The sequence below is a fragment of the Ovis canadensis genome, chromosome 3 (genome assembly GCF_042477335.2).
Source record: "Ovis canadensis isolate MfBH-ARS-UI-01 breed Bighorn chromosome 3, ARS-UI_OviCan_v2, whole genome shotgun sequence".
Classification (NCBI taxonomy): Eukaryota; Metazoa; Chordata; class Mammalia; order Artiodactyla; family Bovidae; genus Ovis; species Ovis canadensis.
In genome coordinates, this window is record NC_091247.1 from 223579258 (window position 1) to 223597954 (window position 18697).

The 18697-nt window shown below is 40.3% G+C and overlaps 1 protein-coding gene across 2 annotated transcripts in view; it reads right to left on the reverse strand.

Moving 5' to 3' along the window:
- Window positions 1-18697, reverse strand: part of MRTFA (myocardin related transcription factor A) — a 202637-nt gene that overhangs the window by 156587 nt on the left and 27353 nt on the right. Inside the window, exon 2 of one of the 2 annotated variants that reach the window (XM_069586063.1) lies at window positions 11837-11899. The exons of the other annotated variant lie outside the window; for it this stretch is intronic. The gene's annotated coding sequence lies outside the window, so the exon portion shown is untranslated. The remainder of the gene's footprint in view (window positions 1-11836; window positions 11900-18697) is intronic. 2 annotated transcript variants of the gene reach the window in all.

Below are 18697 nucleotides of genomic sequence, written 5' to 3' on the forward strand. Positions count from 1 at the left end.
CAGTTCAGTCGCTCAGTCGTGTCCGACTCTTTGCGACCCCATGTATCGCAGCACGCCAGGCCTCCCTGTTCATCACCATCTCCTGGAGTTCACTCAGACTCACGTCCATCGAGTCCGTGATGCCATCCAGCCATCTCATCCTCGGTCGTCCCCTTCTCCTCCTGCCCCCAATCCCTCCCAGCATCAGAGTCTTTTCCAATGAGTCAACTCTTCACATGAGGTGGCCAAAGTACTGGAGTTTCAGCTTTAGCATCATTCCTTCCAAAGAAATCCCAGGGTTGATCTCCTTCAGAATGGACTGGTTGGATCTCCTTGCAGTCCAAGGGACTCTCAAGAGTCTTCTCCAACACCACAGTTCAAAAGCATCAATTCTTCGGCACTCAGCCTTCTTCACAGTCCAACTCTCACATCCATACGTGACCACAGGAAATACCATAGCCTTGACTAGACGGACTTTAGTCGGCAAAGTAATGTCCCTGCTTTTGAATATGCTATCTAGGTTGGTCATAACTTTTCTTCCAAGGAGTAAGCGTCTTTTAATTTCATGGCTGCAGTCACCATCTGCAGTGATTCTGGAGCCCAAAACAATAAAGTCTGACACTGTTTCCACTGTTTCCCCATCTATTTCCCATGAAGTGATGGGACCAGATGCCACGATCTTCATTTTCTGAATGTTGAGCTTTAGGCCAACTTTTTTGCTCTCCTCTTTCACTTTCATAGCCTTTAACAAATAGGGAGCCTAAAGAGCCTGAGTGCCACCAATCTACTGGTTAAAACACCAGAATTTTGTTTTGCAACTATTTTCACAGGACATTAATGGATGTCCACCAATCTTTCAGATAACCTGAAAGCAAATACAGTCACTGGACAGCTCACTAGTACCTCAGAGAAAGCTACAATGTCTAACGGAAAACAAAAGGTATAATAAGGAAACCTGAGCTCCGTATGTGACACCAGGGGCCCAGCTTACAAACAGGGCTGTCATAACTTTGGTATCCTTAGCTTTCCTGGTGCCAAATTCTCCTGCAAAACTGCCTCGGGATGTAAGTGGAGTGTTTCCAACTCTCAAAGCAATGAATTTTCCAGCTTTACCTCCGGCTTAAGTACATACACTCCAGGCACAAACATAATACAAAGAGAATGGCATAAGAAATTAGCCTTGCAACTCAAGTAAAACACAGTAAAGCAGAACCCAAAAGGCTCTTTAAAGGGGATCATACAATGATGACCGCAGAGCTTTTCACAGAAAGTGCACAGGAAGCAACTGCTTATCTACATTTTTCACCTGCACAGTGGTGAAAAATACAGTATGTAATTATTGGTTATCTGTAGTATTTTATAAGTTCATACTACTTTATAACCACAATTTTGGAAATATTCCATCATAATAATAGAGTGCGACAGATTAAAACTTATTTTCCTTCTTTGAGGCATTCAGATTCAGGATGGCTGAGTAGATAAAGAGACTGTCTCAAAACCTTGTCAAAATGTGGTAGAACTGCTGAATTTTAGGGTATGAAGAAAGCTTCAGGATTCAGTGATTTCAGATGATGAAGAAACTAAAGCTCAGAAGAGTCATTAGCAATTTGCTCAGTGCCACCAGATGAATTAATGGCAAAGCCAGGAGGAGAACCCAAACCTCCTGACTCCCAACTCTGCCATTTCCATACATCCATGTTCCTTTCCTGCAAATACATGATGAAATATGTATGGAAGATTCTGCGCTATTTGATTCAGCACACTATCTTGCCTTCTAAAATGCCAAATCTCCTCTCACATTAGCTTACCACCCACCTCCAAAAAAAGTTACAGCAAAATGCAGAGCAGCTACCATTTCTGCCAAAGAAAGAAAGAGTAGATCAAAAAGAGGGGGTAAAGTGGTACACTGGAATTAAGGTGAGCATAGCAGGGTTGTGAGAACAGCAAATGAACAAATAAGGATGGGAAGACTCTGTTTAGGCCTCAACATTACTGAACAAGAGGGCTCCATGACGTAACTTGTTCTAGATATCTGAAAATGGTGATTACCTTAACCTTTAATTTTTAAAGTTTTATTAAAACGCATAGACTAGAAGTATAAAAAAGGCAATAGTCAGTGGGATAGTGTGACCAGAATAATATTTTTAAATCATCTTCAGGGAATTCCCTGGTGGTCCAGGGGTTAGGACTCTACACTGGTGGGTGAACTAAAATCCCAGAGGCTGTGCTGCATGGCAAAAAAAAAAAAAAGAAATTAAACCATCATTCATATAGTGGAAAGGAGATACAGAATTGAATGGGGGTAGAACATGAGAAGAAACAGGGAGTGCAATTAGGAGGCTACTGGAGATGTCTAAGAGAAATGAAGGTGGGTTAGCCAAGGTCAGTAGTGGAGTAAATAGATATCTCTGGGATGCAAGGATAGCTTATTTAACTTATAGGCAGAGTACATCATAAGAAATACTGGGCTGGATGAAGCACAAGCTGGAATCAAGATTGCTGGGAGAAATATCAATAACCTTAGATATGCAGATGACACCACCCTTATGGCAGAAAGTGAAGAGGAACTAAAGAGCCTCTTGATGAAAGTGAAAGAGAGTAAAAAAGTTGGCTTAAAACCCAACATTCAGAAAACTAAGATCATGGCATCCGGTCCCATCACTTCATGGGAAATAGATGGGCAAACAGTGGAAACACTGACAGACTTTATTTTGGGGGGTGCTCCAAAATCACTGCAGGTGGTGACTGCAGCCATGAAATTAAAAGACCCTTACTCCTTGGAAGGAAAGTTATGACCAACCTAGACAGCATATTCAAAAGCAGAGACATTACTTTGCCAACAAAGGTCCATCTAGTCAAGGCTATGGTTTTTCCAGTGGTCATGTATGGATGTAAGAGTTGGACTGTGTAGAAAGCTGAGTGCCGAAGAACTGATGCTTTTGAACTGTGGTGTTGGAGAAGACTCCTGAGAGTCCCTTGGTCTGCAAGGAGATCCAACCAGTCCATCCTAAAGGAAATAAGTCCTGAATATTCATTGTAAGAATTGATGCTGAAGCTGAAACTCCAATACTTTGGCCACCTGATGTGAAGAACTGACTCATTTGAAAAGACCCTGATGCTGGGAAAGATTGAGGGCAGGAGGAGAAGGGGATGACAGAGGATGAGATGGTTGGATGGCATCACCGACTCAATGGACATGAGTTTGAGTAAACTCTGGGAAATGGCAATGGACAGGGAGGCCTGACGTGCTGCGATTCATGGGGTCGCAAAGGGTCGGACACGACTGAGCAACTGAACTGAACTGAAGGATAGTTCCACATACACAAATCAATTAATATGACACATAGCATTTTTAAAAACTTAATAAAAACCACATGATCCTCTCAACAGATGCAGAAAAAGCATTTGATAAAATCCAACACTCTTTCATGATTAAAAAAAATGTTCAACAAACTAGGAATAAATGGAAATTACTTTAACATAAGGAAAGCCATACAGAAAAAGTCCACAGCGAACGTCATACGCAACAGTGAACAACTGAAACTGAATACTAAGATCAGGAACAAGGCAGGGATGCCCACTCTCACCATTTCTACTTGACAGAGTACCAGAAGTCCCAGGCAAAGCAACTGGGCAAGAAAAAAAAAGAAAAGGCATCCAAGTCAGAAACGAAGAAGTAAAACTGAACCTGTTTGCAGATAACATGTTTTTATATACAGACAACCCTATGGACTCCACCAAAACCCCAAACTATTAGAACTAATAAATACAGTAAAGCTGCAGGGTACCAAATTAATGTACACTAGTAAACAATATACCTAAAAAGGAAATTAAGAATCCCATTTTTACATCAGCATCAGAAAGAACAAAACACTAAGAAACAAAACTGAGGAAGTGAAAGACTATAAAACACTGACGACAGAAATTAAAGACACAAACAAATGGAAAGACATCTCATGTTCATGGATTGGAAGCCTTAATATTGTTTAAATGTCAATACTACCCAAAGAGATCACATATTCAATGCAATCCCTATCAAAGTCTCAATGGCATTTTTTATAGAAAGAGAAAAAACCATTCTAAAATTCATACGGAACCACAAAAAACAACAAATAGCTAGTTTTTAACATCAATTAAAAGGTGATCTATACATACAATGGGTTATGTCAAGCTTAAAAAAGAAAGAAACTCCCTGTAATACGCAACGCAGATGAACCCTGAAGACACTCTACTAAGTGTAATAAGCCAGCCACAGAAGCACGAAGAACACATGATCCCACTTATATGTGGTATGAAGACTGTCAACCTCATAGACTAGAAAGGTGCTTACTAGAGACTAGGGAGAACGTTAAAGTGGAAGGTGCCAAGCAAAACAGTTCTGTGTGCAAGAGGAATAAGTTCTAAAGATCTGCATACAACACCGTGCAAATAGATAACACTGTTCTGTACACTCTAAAAATCTGTTACAGGGTATATCTCACTTTAAGTGTTCTTACATAATAATTAAAAAAAAATTTTAAGACATAGACATAATTGGGAAATATTTTAAACCTTGGGTTACAATCTCATGACTTTATATCCTATAGCAGTATCTTTCATATTGCAATCTGTAATACAAAGGTCACAAAATCAGCTTAATAGACCAAGGTCAGCATTTTAAACTAAATAAGATAGACACTATCAGACTGTACCACATGTAGTAAGAGTATTATTCCATGAAACTGTGGTTTCAGATATCTATATACTAATTGTATAACTGGATTCTAATATAAAATATGTCTCCAACTATGAGTCATAGTCCAAAAGAATTTTGTGTAACATTCCTTAGGAAATTGAGAATACTTATCTCCCCTAAAATCTTTGTCAAAGTTCTACATTAGGCTCAAGTGAAACAAGCTACAACAAGTTCAAGTACATACCTAATATAAACATATTCATCTGCCAAAAAAATACATCATTTGGTCTTTTAAAAAAGAAAGAACAGCACAAGCAATATTCAAGCATCACTGGAATGTCAGGCACAACTCATGTTGTTTCTACTAACCATGGAGATACACAGATTACTAAAGGAACATAATGCTGATTTTCTTTAGCCACTAAACCATTCTAACCACTCAACCGCTCCTAACTTTAGGGATTAAACACCACCAATGCACATTCATAATGGCAATGCTTTCAGATTTTTCAGGAAAATATCTTACTCTCCCAAATAATATGCCTACTTCTCCTTGAAGGATTCAGAGATAATATACTACAGCTCTGAAAAGTTCTTTTCAGAAAACTTCCTGCCTTAAGCAATGACCGTTTGTAAATAACTGAGGGTAAAAGTAAAACATTATCTACCAATTCGACAAGTCTGTAGGTTCAATTAGCTCACGTTCTCCACAGCACCACTATGGCCGCTTTGGGCGGGACTTCCCTGTTCTGGACTGCCATGCTGAACCCTGACCAAACCCCAGTGCTGCATCTCCTCCCCTCAACAGGCACTGGGACAGCCAAACGCACGCCCATACTCTTCCACATGCCCTCTGCAGACAGGATGCCTTTCCAACTGAGAACCACCGAAAAATACCAATGATTCTCCTTAGTTAAGCGTGATGGCCGTACAATGAACTGTGGTCTCCAACCCAGGGCAGAAACGTTGGGCAGCTATCAGTGCCTTGAATTTAAACATTTCCAATGGAAGCATTAAGATCAGGTGGTCTGAAGTAGAAAGAATATCTACCACTTTTCTTCTAGTGCTAGGCAGTTCCTGGCTGTTATTTTCAAAGTGGGATACAGCAAATGCAGACATTTAAGGGAGGGGTGGGAAGAAGGTTAACATATGGATTCTACAAGTATTCGAACTTAAAAGAATCTATTCAATACATTTCCCCCAAGTTTCATGAAGAAAAGGGTGAGACAGAATGACAAAAGATTCTAAGATTATTTGCTCCGACCAAGTCTACAGGTGCATTTATATGTTCGTGTGTGTGTGCTTGGACCAAGTCTACAGGTGCATTTATGTGTGTGTGTGTGTGTGTGCAGTGCTCAGACTTAAGAGAAAAGTCACTGAATCATATGTGACAAGTCTTATCAGATTGAGAAGAATATATAATACTTACTAAACGCCTGTGCCCAGAAACCATGCCAAATGCTCATTTAACACCTGCAGCAAGCTTATAGGAGGGGAAACTGAGGTACAAGAAGGTTAAATAACTTGTTCAAGACCATCTAGTGATTAAGTGGCTGAGACAGGATTCAGATCCAGATCAACTCCAGGGCCCTCACTGAGAGCTGTATCATTTCAAGGCACTAATAACACTGGAGGAAGGGATTTTAAGAGCAGGAAAGAATTTATCTGAAAACTATGAAAAATGTTGACTACACTAAAGTTAACTATGAAAAGGTTATCAGCAAAAATGCCTATGACCCAAGAAAAATTAAATTTTCATCCCAAGGCTCTTAAGCAATCATATTTAAACTCTGCACTTAAAAGTTCACATTACAAAGAAGCTCAAATCAAATGAACTCTGAACTCGCACATAATACTGTTTTAAACATTGTTAGCCTGTTTAGTGTGGCTTAGAGGCATTTTTGTTCTAAAAACAAATCTTTACTTATTTGGCTGCACCAGGTCCCAGTTGCAGCTCATGGGATCTTTCAGTTGCAGCATGTGGGATCTAGTTCCCTGACCAGGGATCAAACCAGGGATGCCTGCATTGGGAGCTCAGAGTCTTAGCCACTGGACAACCAGGGAAGTCCCAAGAGGCATTTCTATTTTAACAACTACATGATACTTCATTACTTCAAGATATATAAAAGGAAATTATTATTATTACCCTAATAGATTATACACTGCAAAGGGGAAAAGGCAAATTTATAATGGATAAATCTAGCACACGAAAACTTAACCAAGAGTGAGATTTAACATCACTGATAATGAAACTAACATCATGGGCCTCCTGATGTTAAGCACTGAGAAAGACAAAACATCCTGCCTACCGTATCTACCCTGGAGTTATTCAAGAAGGAACAGATAAATTCAAATAGGGGATATTATGCAAAGTAACTGGGTTCCCAAAATGCTGTTGTCATGGAAGACACCTCCCCCTTCCTAAAAGAGAGCTAAGGGACTAGTATGGAGTAAGATATATGACGCCAACTCTTTGGAAAAGACCCTGATGCTGGGAAAGATCGAAGGCAATGGAGAAAGAGAAGAGGGTGGCAGAGGATGACATGGTTAGATAGCATCACCGACACAATGGACATGAATCTAAGCAAACTGGGAAATAGTGGAGGACAGAGGAGTCTGGTGTGCTGCAGTCCATGGGGTCACAAAGAGTCAGACACAACTTAGTGACTAAACAACAAATATGACACATAAATGCAATATATTTCTTGACTGAATTCTAGATTTCAACATTTTTAAAATAATCTGTAAAGAACAGTATTAGAACAACTGGGGAAATACACAATGTGGACTCTAAGTTAGATAATGATAATACGTCAATACTGTTTACTTAATGTGAACATTACCTAAAGGACTAAGATAGAATAACAGAACCATTCTTCATGGAAAAAGGAAGGAGCAATGAATCAAGAAGCAGAAGTCAGAGAGTAAGACAGGAATTCAGGCCACTGCGACTTAAACCCCGATCTTCCTTTTCGTATAACCTTCGCACAAGCATGCTGCTGACACACTTCAACACCGCATCTCTGAAGTAAAAGCCCAGCGTGCAGAAAGGTGAGTGCCCGCTCACTCACCAGTATCTATTAAATGTGTGTGTGTGTGTCAGACTCCACGGCCGTGATACACATAAAAATAAGATTCTGGAATCAGTGCCCAGGTTTGAATCCTAGCTTTACCAAATCCCCACTCCACTACGTGCTATTTGTGTAACTTTCGGCAAATTACTAAATGTCTTAGTGTTTTGATACCCTCATTTTTAAAGGGAAGATAACAGTACTTACTTTAAAGAGCTGCTGTGAAGAGTAAATGCCACAATACTTGTGAAATGCTAGAATACTGCCTGGCATATACTAAACAACCCAGTAGAGAATAGCTAGCTGCTCTGTTATTATTAGGCACTGGAGATACAAAGTCAAAGAAGATACATATATAAAAGGTGTGTGTGTGTGTGTGTGGAAAAGTGTCAAATGCCTCAGAGGGGTCCTTCCCCAACATACATAAAAGGTGTGTGTGTGTCTGTGTCTGTGTCTGTGTGTGTGTCTGTGTGTATAAGTGTCAAATGCCTCAGAGGGGTCCTTCCCCAACATACATAAAAGGTGTGTCTGTGTGTGTGTCTGTGTGTGTGTGTGTGTGTGTGTGTATAAAAGTGTCAAATGCCTCAGAGGGGTCCTTCCCCAACATATATAAAAGGGGTGTGTGTGTGTGTGTCGGTATGTGTGTGTCTGTCTGTCTGTGTGTCTGTCTGTGTGTGTGTCTGTGTGTGTCTGTGTGTCTGTCTGTGTGTCTGTGTGTCTGTCTGTCTGTGTCTGTCTCTGTCTGTGTGCGTGTGTGTATAAAAGTGTCAAATGCCTCAGAGGGGTCCTTCCCCCACACAGTGCCTGGCACACAGAAGGTGCTCAACAAATACCTGATGAACCAACTAACATGAAGAAAGAAATATTCACTGATTGGGGACTTCCCTGGTGGCCCAGGGGCTTAGAGTCTGCGCTTCCAAGGCAAAGGTTTGATCCCTAGTCAGGGAACTAATCCCACAAACCACAAGAGTTTGTATGCTGCAATTAAAGATCTTGCCTGCCACAACTAAGACCCATCGCAGCCAAATATTTTTTAATTAAAAAAAATAAAGGACTCACTGATTTGGCAATATGGAAAAAATAGTGACTAGTGACTTCAGTGAGACCACAGGGTACCTAAATGCAAATTCAAGAAAGACGTATTCTTCGGGTGGGCACATAGATTGATAAGCAGGGCTCAGGCTGGACTTCAGCATCCCTCCCCACTAAAACACACGTAACACCCTCAGGACTGGCACAATGTGCAGTGAACAACTGCAGCTGGTTAAAAAGTGAACAGAGTTATGGAAGTGACAGCAACAAGTACAGACTCTATTCCTTCATAAACTGTCCGAGAAGGGAAACGCAGAGGCCTCTGGTATGGGGAAATCTCTCCAGTTTTAAAAGTTGTGAGAGAATGGTCTTAAAATGACAAAAAGATGGTTAAATTTGACATACAATAAGAAACTAATATAAAAATAAAAGGGGGAAAGAACACATGCGATAGAATGCTAGGAAACGTCATAGGAAGATTAAATTTGGTGCAGAACTTAACAAAATTTATGGATGACTTTAAAGAAAGTTAACAAGTGGTGTTTACAAGAGATCTTTTTGGGGTGCTGGAAAAGTACCACTGTCAGGCAATGATTACACAGCTCTACAAATCTGCTGAAAATCATTCAATTGTATACTTCAAAAAGACAAATTTTGCAGTATATAAATTAGGCCTCAATAAGGCTGGGTGTTTTGTTTTTTTTTAAGTGGTATTTGTTTGCTGAAGTGTGGAGGGGAAATTATACTACTAGAGTTTCTCTGACTAAAGAAAGAAAGTTGCCAAGAGGAAAAGTACAGTAATTCATTTGACAGGAAAATAAAATGGAAATTTTTCATAGATTAAGAAATACTAATGTTTTCACTTCAGCCCAATAAAGAACAGTATTGTATCTCTGGGTAACTACAGACCTGGTAAAGACCACAAAATCTTCCTATCTTAAGAGTATAAAGACATTAGATTTGAAAACCTTAAATGTGGAATTAAGGAGAAGGAACACTTCAACCTACTTTCCTATCCTCCTTACTTTCCTTTCCCCAGAAGAGAATAACAATTTATTCTAATCTCACATTATTGCATGTGCTGAGATACAGAGATGGTAGCTCCTCTGAGAAGAATTTTTTAAAAATTTGAAAGCAGGAAATCAAATTGTTTTAAAAGAACCTATGGTAATTTCTTTACATATCTGATGACAATCAGTCAATTCCCTCTGTCAGTCAAAACATTTACACGGGGTATTTTTTGGTATTTTTTGGAGAATATTAATTTGCATTGGTTCAGGGACTTTTGCAGAAGTTTCCCAAAACAGCAGTATTGTATTTTAAAATATTTACCCTATTTGTAACTACAAAGATCAAGCAAAAATGCACCTACAAACAACCATAATTCACATTTGCTTTGAGCTATGAAAATATTAACCTACTCTGACCTCGCTGGCACCAACTCCAGCAAATCCTGGGTCAAGTCTCAGCTTCCAAAACAGCACAGGTGTCTCTAATTTCAGACCTGTGCGTCTCCTCTTTGACTTTGGCTAAATCAGTAGCAAGCCCAGAAAATAAAAACAAAAAGCCATGCCATGTAGGTCTTTTCTCTCTTCCTCCATAAAAGAATGTTCCAGCAGATACAAATGAAATAATAGTCTATTAATGTATAATTCTACCTCTTCTGTGTATAATAAGAGTCAAAATAGTTCAAGATAGTGATATTCATGGTGTTAATCCATCTAGACTTGAAAAATTATAATACTGATGAACTTTAAAGTTTACAGTACCATGCCTAACCTTCTGTAGGCATTCAGTAAATGTTTCTTTCCTTTCCATTAATTCTTAGAGTATTTCCAAAAATAGTTCCTGTTCATTGTACCCCAATACAAAGCAGGCAAATAAAAAAAGGTAATTCCCTGACTGCACACCTAGGTCAGACTCTGAAAATTCAGGCACCAGATGATGATGAAGGCTACTCTGCAAAAGTTAAATTTTACTCTCCCTGCCTCCCTTCCTCCTGCTAGAGGAAGTGGCTCAACTGTTCTTCCCTGTAGCAAGGTATCAGCCGTTCCTGTTCTTTGTGACTGGAAGCCAGTCTCAAGAACCTGTTCTAAGTGCAGGTGCAGCGAGAGCCCAAATTACTGTCATCAGCCCACAGAACTCCATGGTCAAGTTCACAGGATTCCTGGTTGGAAGATCGTGGAGAGTCCTGCCATTGGTTTTTTGGTGACCAATTTCACCCTCCAAATGATCCAAGTTTCCTGCTCCAATGAGGAAAGGGGTCTCCACACACCTGAGAATACGGAAAACTAAAGCTACACGCAACAGCACTCATCTCTGCTTTGACAGGAAATGTTCTGCCAGAAATAGGCTTGCAGAGCTGCACGAAGCTGCCGTTTATAACTCTTTTTGTGGGCATCTGATACGAGGCAGATAAATAAGTCAGTCATAACTGGTGTACTTTTGTTCAGGCTCCGGAGCTTAAGATAGGAACACAAGCAAGCTGTGTCAAATCAAACTCGAGTGGTTACAGACAGACAGACGATTCTGTCATCAGTAACAAAATTTATAGTTGTCAGCAATAACTGGCTGGAGTTACAGCTGTCAGCATGGCCTGGCCACTGTCACGATAAGCCCTTTGATTGCATCTAGTCACCATTCACATAGCCTGCTGAATTTTAGTGACCAGAAGAATTAGCTGGCCTGTCATCCCCCACTACCCCAAGCTAGTTTATACAATGGCTCCAATACAAGAACTTGTGGCTCCTCAGGAGTGGGTCATGGGGAGTGGGGCGGTGGGGGGGGTGTGGCTGTGTGTGGCTGTGTGTGTGTGCGTGGGGGTGTATGTGTGGGTGCTTGTGTGTGTTTTCATGGTTCAGTTCTATGACTACCGGAATTTTAACCTGGTTGTGCTGCGACTGGCATCCAATACCCTCTGACAAGACCCTAGAAGTACCCACAACACTAGACAAACTATCAGGGCGATTATGGGGCCACGATGAGTATTTTCCTAAATAATAACCAAATCCAATCAATCAAATACTAACACACACCTTAGAAAAGAAGGCAGGAAAGTGTAAATAAACCTGGGACCTACCTTGTTTACAACTCCCACAGACAGATGAAATTCAATTCCATGCCAATCATACCCCTTCGATCACTAAAACACAAACAGAAAAATAAAAGTTCATGCCATATAAGCAGTTCTTCCAGTTCCTACAAGGTGTTTGGTTTCAGAGTTGACCAGCTATTTATCTACTTCCTATTCTCTCTACACCCACAACAGTAGCTGAGTGTCACTGGCAAAAAGGCCCAGATATTGGGGGCGGGAGGAGAAGGGGACAACAGAGGATGAGATGGCTGGATGGCATCACCAACTTGATGGACATGATTTGGGTAAACTCCGGGAGTTGGTGATGGACAGGGAGGCCTGGCGTGCTGCGATTCATAGGGTCGCAAAGAGTCAGACACGACTGAGCTGAACTGAACATGGAGTTAGATACAGGTAACACTGACTGAACACTAACTATATGCTAGGTACTATTCTAAGTGCTTAAATGTACTAATTAATTTAATTCTCACAACCCTATGAGTTATTGATCAACTCGTTTTACATACAAACAACTGACCTGTACCTCTGTTAAGAAATGCCTCCTAAAAATGCAGGCAATCTCAAAAAAATTTTTAAATGTAGGCAATCTCAACCACTGTTGCTGGGCTGTCTCAATGGTTGATGTTTATAAAATGTTCCATATTCATCCATTCATTTTATATTTCTTAAGTCCCCATGGTGAGCTAAGCACTACACCAGGTGTTCAACAGGATTCAGTCTCTGTCCTACAGGAGTTGAGAAACTAGTTGGGGAGATCATACTAAATCCAAGAAACAGTCCAAGAAATGGAATGTCCTATTACAATGTACACTCTCTTTGTGCAATCATTCAGTTAAAAAGAAAATCAATAACCTTTGGGGAAAGCCAAGGAAAGCTTCACAGAAGAAGTGCCCTAAAGTTGGACCTAAAGGAAAAAAAAAAAAAAGGCAGACAGGAGAAACGCCCTACGGGCATGGAAATGAGAACCAACCCATGACGGCAGAGACAATCTGGGTCCTTTATCATCTGATCCCATCCAGTCTCACCAGCCTTTGCCCTTGTCCACTGGCCTCTCCCCCTCATTAATCATGCCCAACTTCTTCCTTCTAGAACACACAATCTTTGATAGCTGTTGTTTCTCCTATTGCTTTGAAAGTTCCCCCACTCCCTAACCCCTGACTTTTTCCCTGGTAGGTAACATTAACTAATCCTAGTACAGAGTAGGTACTCAATAAAATATAACCTCTGTTATAAATACTATTATTCAAGATTCCACTGAAACATTTTTCTATAGCCTTTTCCAATTCTCCAGAGCTAATCTACTGACCTCTCTGCCACACCTGCATGGAGTGGCATTTGTCCATTTCCCCACTAGGGCGATAAAAGATTCTCCTGTCCTCAGGTTTCTTTTTTGCTCATCTCTTACTTGAACAGGTAACATCTTTTATATGACTCTATATCCCCCAAGACCTAGCGTCTGGCACGTAATAGGTGCCCATTATGCACTTGCCGACTGAAGGTCCAACAGACTCAAATTTACAAAATGAATAACGATAGGATTCTGCTAAAAAATCAGGACTTCGGTGGTGGTCCAGTGGTTAAGACTCTGCACTTCCACCGCAGCAGGCATAGGTTCAATTCCTGGTCAGAGAAACTAAGATTCCACATGCCCCACAGAGCAGCTAAAAATTCAAATATTAAAAAGACTAAAAAGTCAGTCATTTAGTACATTTAAACAATTCAGTCTGTCAGAAATTTAATGTACTGTAACATCTTCATGAATATGTATGCTACATAATTATACCAACAATTCATGCACAGAAAAGTCAGAGTGGATTCACCAAACACAACCAGCTGACTAGTTTCTGCTTGATGAAAAAATGAGGTCCTCATTCATCCACGCCAGTGGACAAAGGTAAAATTAAGTGAATTGACTGTTTAGATATCGTGGATGGTGATCTTTCTCACTGAAATGATCCGACTTTGAATGCAGTTGTTTAGTCTCTAAGGCGTGTCCAACTCTTTGTGACCCCATGGACTGTAGTCTGCCAGACTACTCTGTCCATGGGATTTTCCAGGCAGGAATACTGGAGCAGGTTGCCATTTCCTTCTCCAGGAGATCTTCCCGACCCAGGGATGGAACTCATGTCTCTTGCTCAGCAGGAGGATTCTTTACTGCTGAGCCACCTGGGAAGACGTATGTATGTTTAAATAGGTATTTATACTGGATTTAGTCACAGATGGTAGAGGTTACAAATTTAGAAGACCAATCATAATTCCAAGGTTTATTTATAGAAACTTTCCATATGGTAAGAGTTTAAGAAGTAAGACAGCAGCCTTTTTCTCTGCCCAAAGCAGAGGGTAGCAGAGTGCCAAAGGACCAGACCCTCTCTAGACTCTGCTCCTGACACTGCTTCCAGCAGAGGAAGAAGCATGCCGGCCAAGCAGGAGCCTCACTGGCACTCAGTCACCCACGGCAAGGGGCATTTTGAATGTCTGTGCTATTCAAGGCTTAAGTGTTCATCTTATACAGGTCTGTGTTCACTGAAAGCACAATTTGTGGCTTGGAACTTAAAAAATGTTCTAATGCGCTAGTTTGTCCACATACTAATTGAGTCAGCCAGGTTTGAACATGCCAAGCTTAAAATACTCTCTAGATAGTTGTGCAAAGGTATGAGCTCAATCCTTTATTCTCAGGAAAAGGAACTCAGTCAGGGAGAATGACTATAGCAATAGTATTTCAATGAAAGCCATAGCAGAAAAGTCAACTGAATAGTTTCGAGTTACTATTTTTAAAATATCATAATAGAAATAAGATACGTGCTAATGACAGATTTCTTACAATGATTAATCTCATTTAAAATGAGATCCCGGTTTTTAAGTTCCAAGTTGTCAGAGAAAGTATTTTGAAACTGATTTCTACATGAGACCATCTCATAAAAAAGTTGTTTTAGTCATCCACTGACTAAACCCCTTCAGAATCCAGTCTAACTTACTTTATATTGAAACAAATTAAGTGCTTTATATGAACAGTATTATAAGCAGAACATTTTTACTCTTTTATCAGCTTTAGAAAAATGCCAATAAAATTGGAATGACTAAATTTTTATAAATAAACCTCAAAGCCCACACATCCGATCCCTCCCATTTCAGTTGGGGAACCAGAGCAGAAAGAGTTCAATGACCTGATAACAGGAAGACTGGGACCAGAATCTGATTACTAATCCAATTAATTTATTGTACTGCATACTACCTAACACACTGTTTTATCAAGACAGAACATGTTTTGGAAATTACAATGAAAGAAAAGTTTAAATACCTACACTTATTCACTAACTGAAAAGAATTTAAAATTAAAATTGCGCCCTAAAGATGTGAAAATGCTGTCCCTTAAAAACTTGAGCAATAGAAAAATTACAGCAGTTATTTTCAATGCTTTTGGCTCAATACTTGCTTACACAGAATCTTTGCTAGGAGTTTAACTTTAAAAAGTTTTTCTCACATTCCAAAGGGTATGGGAATAATTTTTACAATCTAAGATGACATTATCCTTATCTTTTAAAACATAAACTTCCTACCAAAAAAAAAAAAGTAATTTCACAGAATCCACAGTTATCTTTCAAACAAACATTTCTTTTGAAAGAATGCAATTGTCTCATTTTAATATGGGGGGAAAGAGATGCAAAAAATAGAAGAAAAGTAACAAAAATAAAATGGAAGGAAAATGAAAAGAAGAAGAAAAATCAATATAAATGTTTGTCTGATATCAAAAGAGGAGGAGAAAAACAATTTTCAATTTACTAAATGAACTATAGTTTTTACACAAGCTCCTCTACAAGGTATGGTTACAGCTCCTCAAACTGAACATCTGAAAGAAAAATCTAAACCTGATTTTTGCCTGATTCCACTTCCAAAGATAAGACCATTAAGTGGACTGGGCCTCCTGGAACAAGAAAGGAAGTGAGAAATGTCAGTCCATGCAGCCCCCTCAAAGTGCTGGTACTGGCTGGAACTATTAATACTAGAGAGCCTCAAAGTGGAATCAAGAAAGACCACTGCTCCCAGACAAGTCTAAAACCTCCTCTAGAAGAGACTAGGAACATGAGGGGCCATATGCTCTGCAGCCTTTCACACGCACCAAAAGCCCTTCCTTTCATCAATTGAACTTGGGACAGAAAATTTAAATAACATCTAAGGTAACATTTAATTAAGATGACAAGAGGGGAAGAGAAGCAAAACCATAGGTACTATACATACACATATATGATGGAGGAAGGGAATAAGTAAGATCTATAGAGTCCAACTATCAACACAGCTGCAGCATTCAACCTAACACATGCCTGTGTGTACATGCTCAGTCACTCAGTCCTGTCCAACTCTGCGACCCCCTGGATTGTAGCCCATCAGGCTCCTCTGTCCATGGGATTCTCCAGGCAAGAATACTCCAGTGGGTTGTCATTTCCTACTCCAGGGGATCTCCCAAGCCAGGGATAAAACCCCCATCTCTTGAGTCTCCTCCATTGGCAGGTGGACTCTTTACCCTGCACCACCTAGGAATCCCTTGGTAAGGCACTAGAACATGGACATAACTTACAAATAAAACACTAAAATCTCAAACCCTCCATGCAGATGGGGAGTATCCAACTCTATGAAAGTTCCCAGTTTCACCTTCCCCTGCCAGCACCCCATAACAAGTCATGGAAGCATCTCCTATCTCACTGTGTAAAAAGACTGAAGTCATAGCTCCGGATGGGCAGATACAGTGATCACTTTTTGAAACTGCAAAGCAAAACTCACTTTATAGCTTTCCAGGTGTCTGGACATCTATTGTCTTACGTGATTCTCCTAACACTGTAAGGTGGTCCTGACAGAGATGACGGGTGGAGAGTAAATCACAGCAAAGCCCTATTGCAAGTGGATCTGCAGAGGAGGGGTCCATTTGTCTCTGAGTTCTAATCATTGTTTAGATCTCAAACCTGACTCTCACACCTCTGCAGCAAGTTTTAATAAATGCGTACATTCCTATTTTCTTAAACAGAATAAAATGAATAATTTTTTTATTACTCCTTGCTTTTTCTCCATAATAAATTATTTTAATTTTTCAAAATAGGTAATACACAACTATGGTTTTAAAAAACCTCGCAGCACACTGAATGGATCATGAAAAGTAGGTCTCTCTCCCACCCAGTCCCCCAGTACTTCTTTCAAGAAAGGATATCAAGTTTCTTGTCAGTTAACACTTTCTTAACAACTAGCTCACTCTCCTGTGCTTACAAATACAGCCACAGCAGAATGACTTCATGGTTATTACCCCAGAGACAGCACATCTCCACCATCACTGAACGTGGAGACCAGGCCTCACTGTGGCGCCCCTCATTTGTACCCTCCCCACACACACTTCCACTCAAGTGCACACACAAGAGGAGAGGTTTCTTTAAACATGCATGGTAAAATATCGTTGCTGTTGTTTAGTCACTAAGTTGTGCCCGACTGTGACCCCCATGGACTGTAACCCGCCAGGCTCCTCTGTCCATAAGATTTCCCAGGCAAGAATACTAGAGTGGGTGGCCATTTCCTCCTTCAGGGGACCTTCCCAAACCAGGGATCAAAGCCGTCTCCTGCGTTGGCAAGTGGATTTCTTTACCACTGTGCCGCCTGGGAAGCCCATGGTAAAACATACAAGACATAAAATTTACCATTTTAACCATTTTTAACTGTAAAATTCAGGGACATTAGATTTATAAGTTGTGGGACCATCACCACTATTCACCTCCAAAACTTTTTCATCATTCCAAACAGTAACTCTGTACTCATTACACAGTAATTCCCCATTCCCGCTCCCTGGAGCCCCCGTAACACTATTTTACTTTCTGTCTGTATGAATTTACCTATTCCAGGTACTTCATGTGAGAGAAATCATACAGTATTTGTCCTTTTGTGCCTGGCTTCAAAACTCAGCGTAGTTATCTTCAAGCTTCCCATGTTGTACGTTGTTTCAGAATTTCCTTCTTTCTGAAGGCAGAACAATATTCCATTGTGTGTACACAGCACATTTCATTTATCCATTCACCAGCGGAGGGACATCTGGGTTGTTTCTATCTTGTAACTACTATGAATAATGCTGCTGTGAACACTGGTGTATAAGTCTAAGTCCCTTCTTTCAATTCTTTTGGGTATTTGCTTAGAAGTAGAATTGCTGTACCTATGGCAGTTCTGTGCTTAACTTTCTGAAGAACCACAAAACTGTTTTCCGCAGTGGCTACACCGTGTTACAATTGGGATACCGAGGTTCTCGTTTTTCCTCCTCAGAGTTTTTTGGTAATAGTTATCCTAAAGGATGTGAAGTGGTATCTCACTGCGGTTTTCATTTGCATTCAAAGGAGAGGATTCTTATATCTGTGGCTTCAAAACACTCTGCATTTGAAGGCATTCCTGTGGCACTGGTCCAGCTCTGACCCACAAAGAAGTGTCTGATCTGGCTTTTCGTCGAGGTTCTCAAGAGTCCCCCACTCATTCTGAGTCCCAGTCACTCCAAACCCCACTTACTTTGATGACCACCATTCTCCATTCTGCCTTCTCTGCATGCCTTAATATCCTTCCACCTAGGTTTTTTGGCTTTCTTCTCAAGAAATGCTGACCTATTTATAACTAGACATTGCCAGTTTAATCAACAAGCTCCTTCAATTTCTGGAAGAAGTGACTACTCACAGCACTTTTGGCATTCAGGTCTTCGCAGGAATTGTCAACATGCTCAAAAGTTCTTTCTTTCTTGACTATCTAAGGCACTTGCTTTTCTTTTTCTTAATTTTGGGTTCAGAACTCTTCTGGATGCTTGAAAATGACAGCAAATTGATCTCTGGATAACCA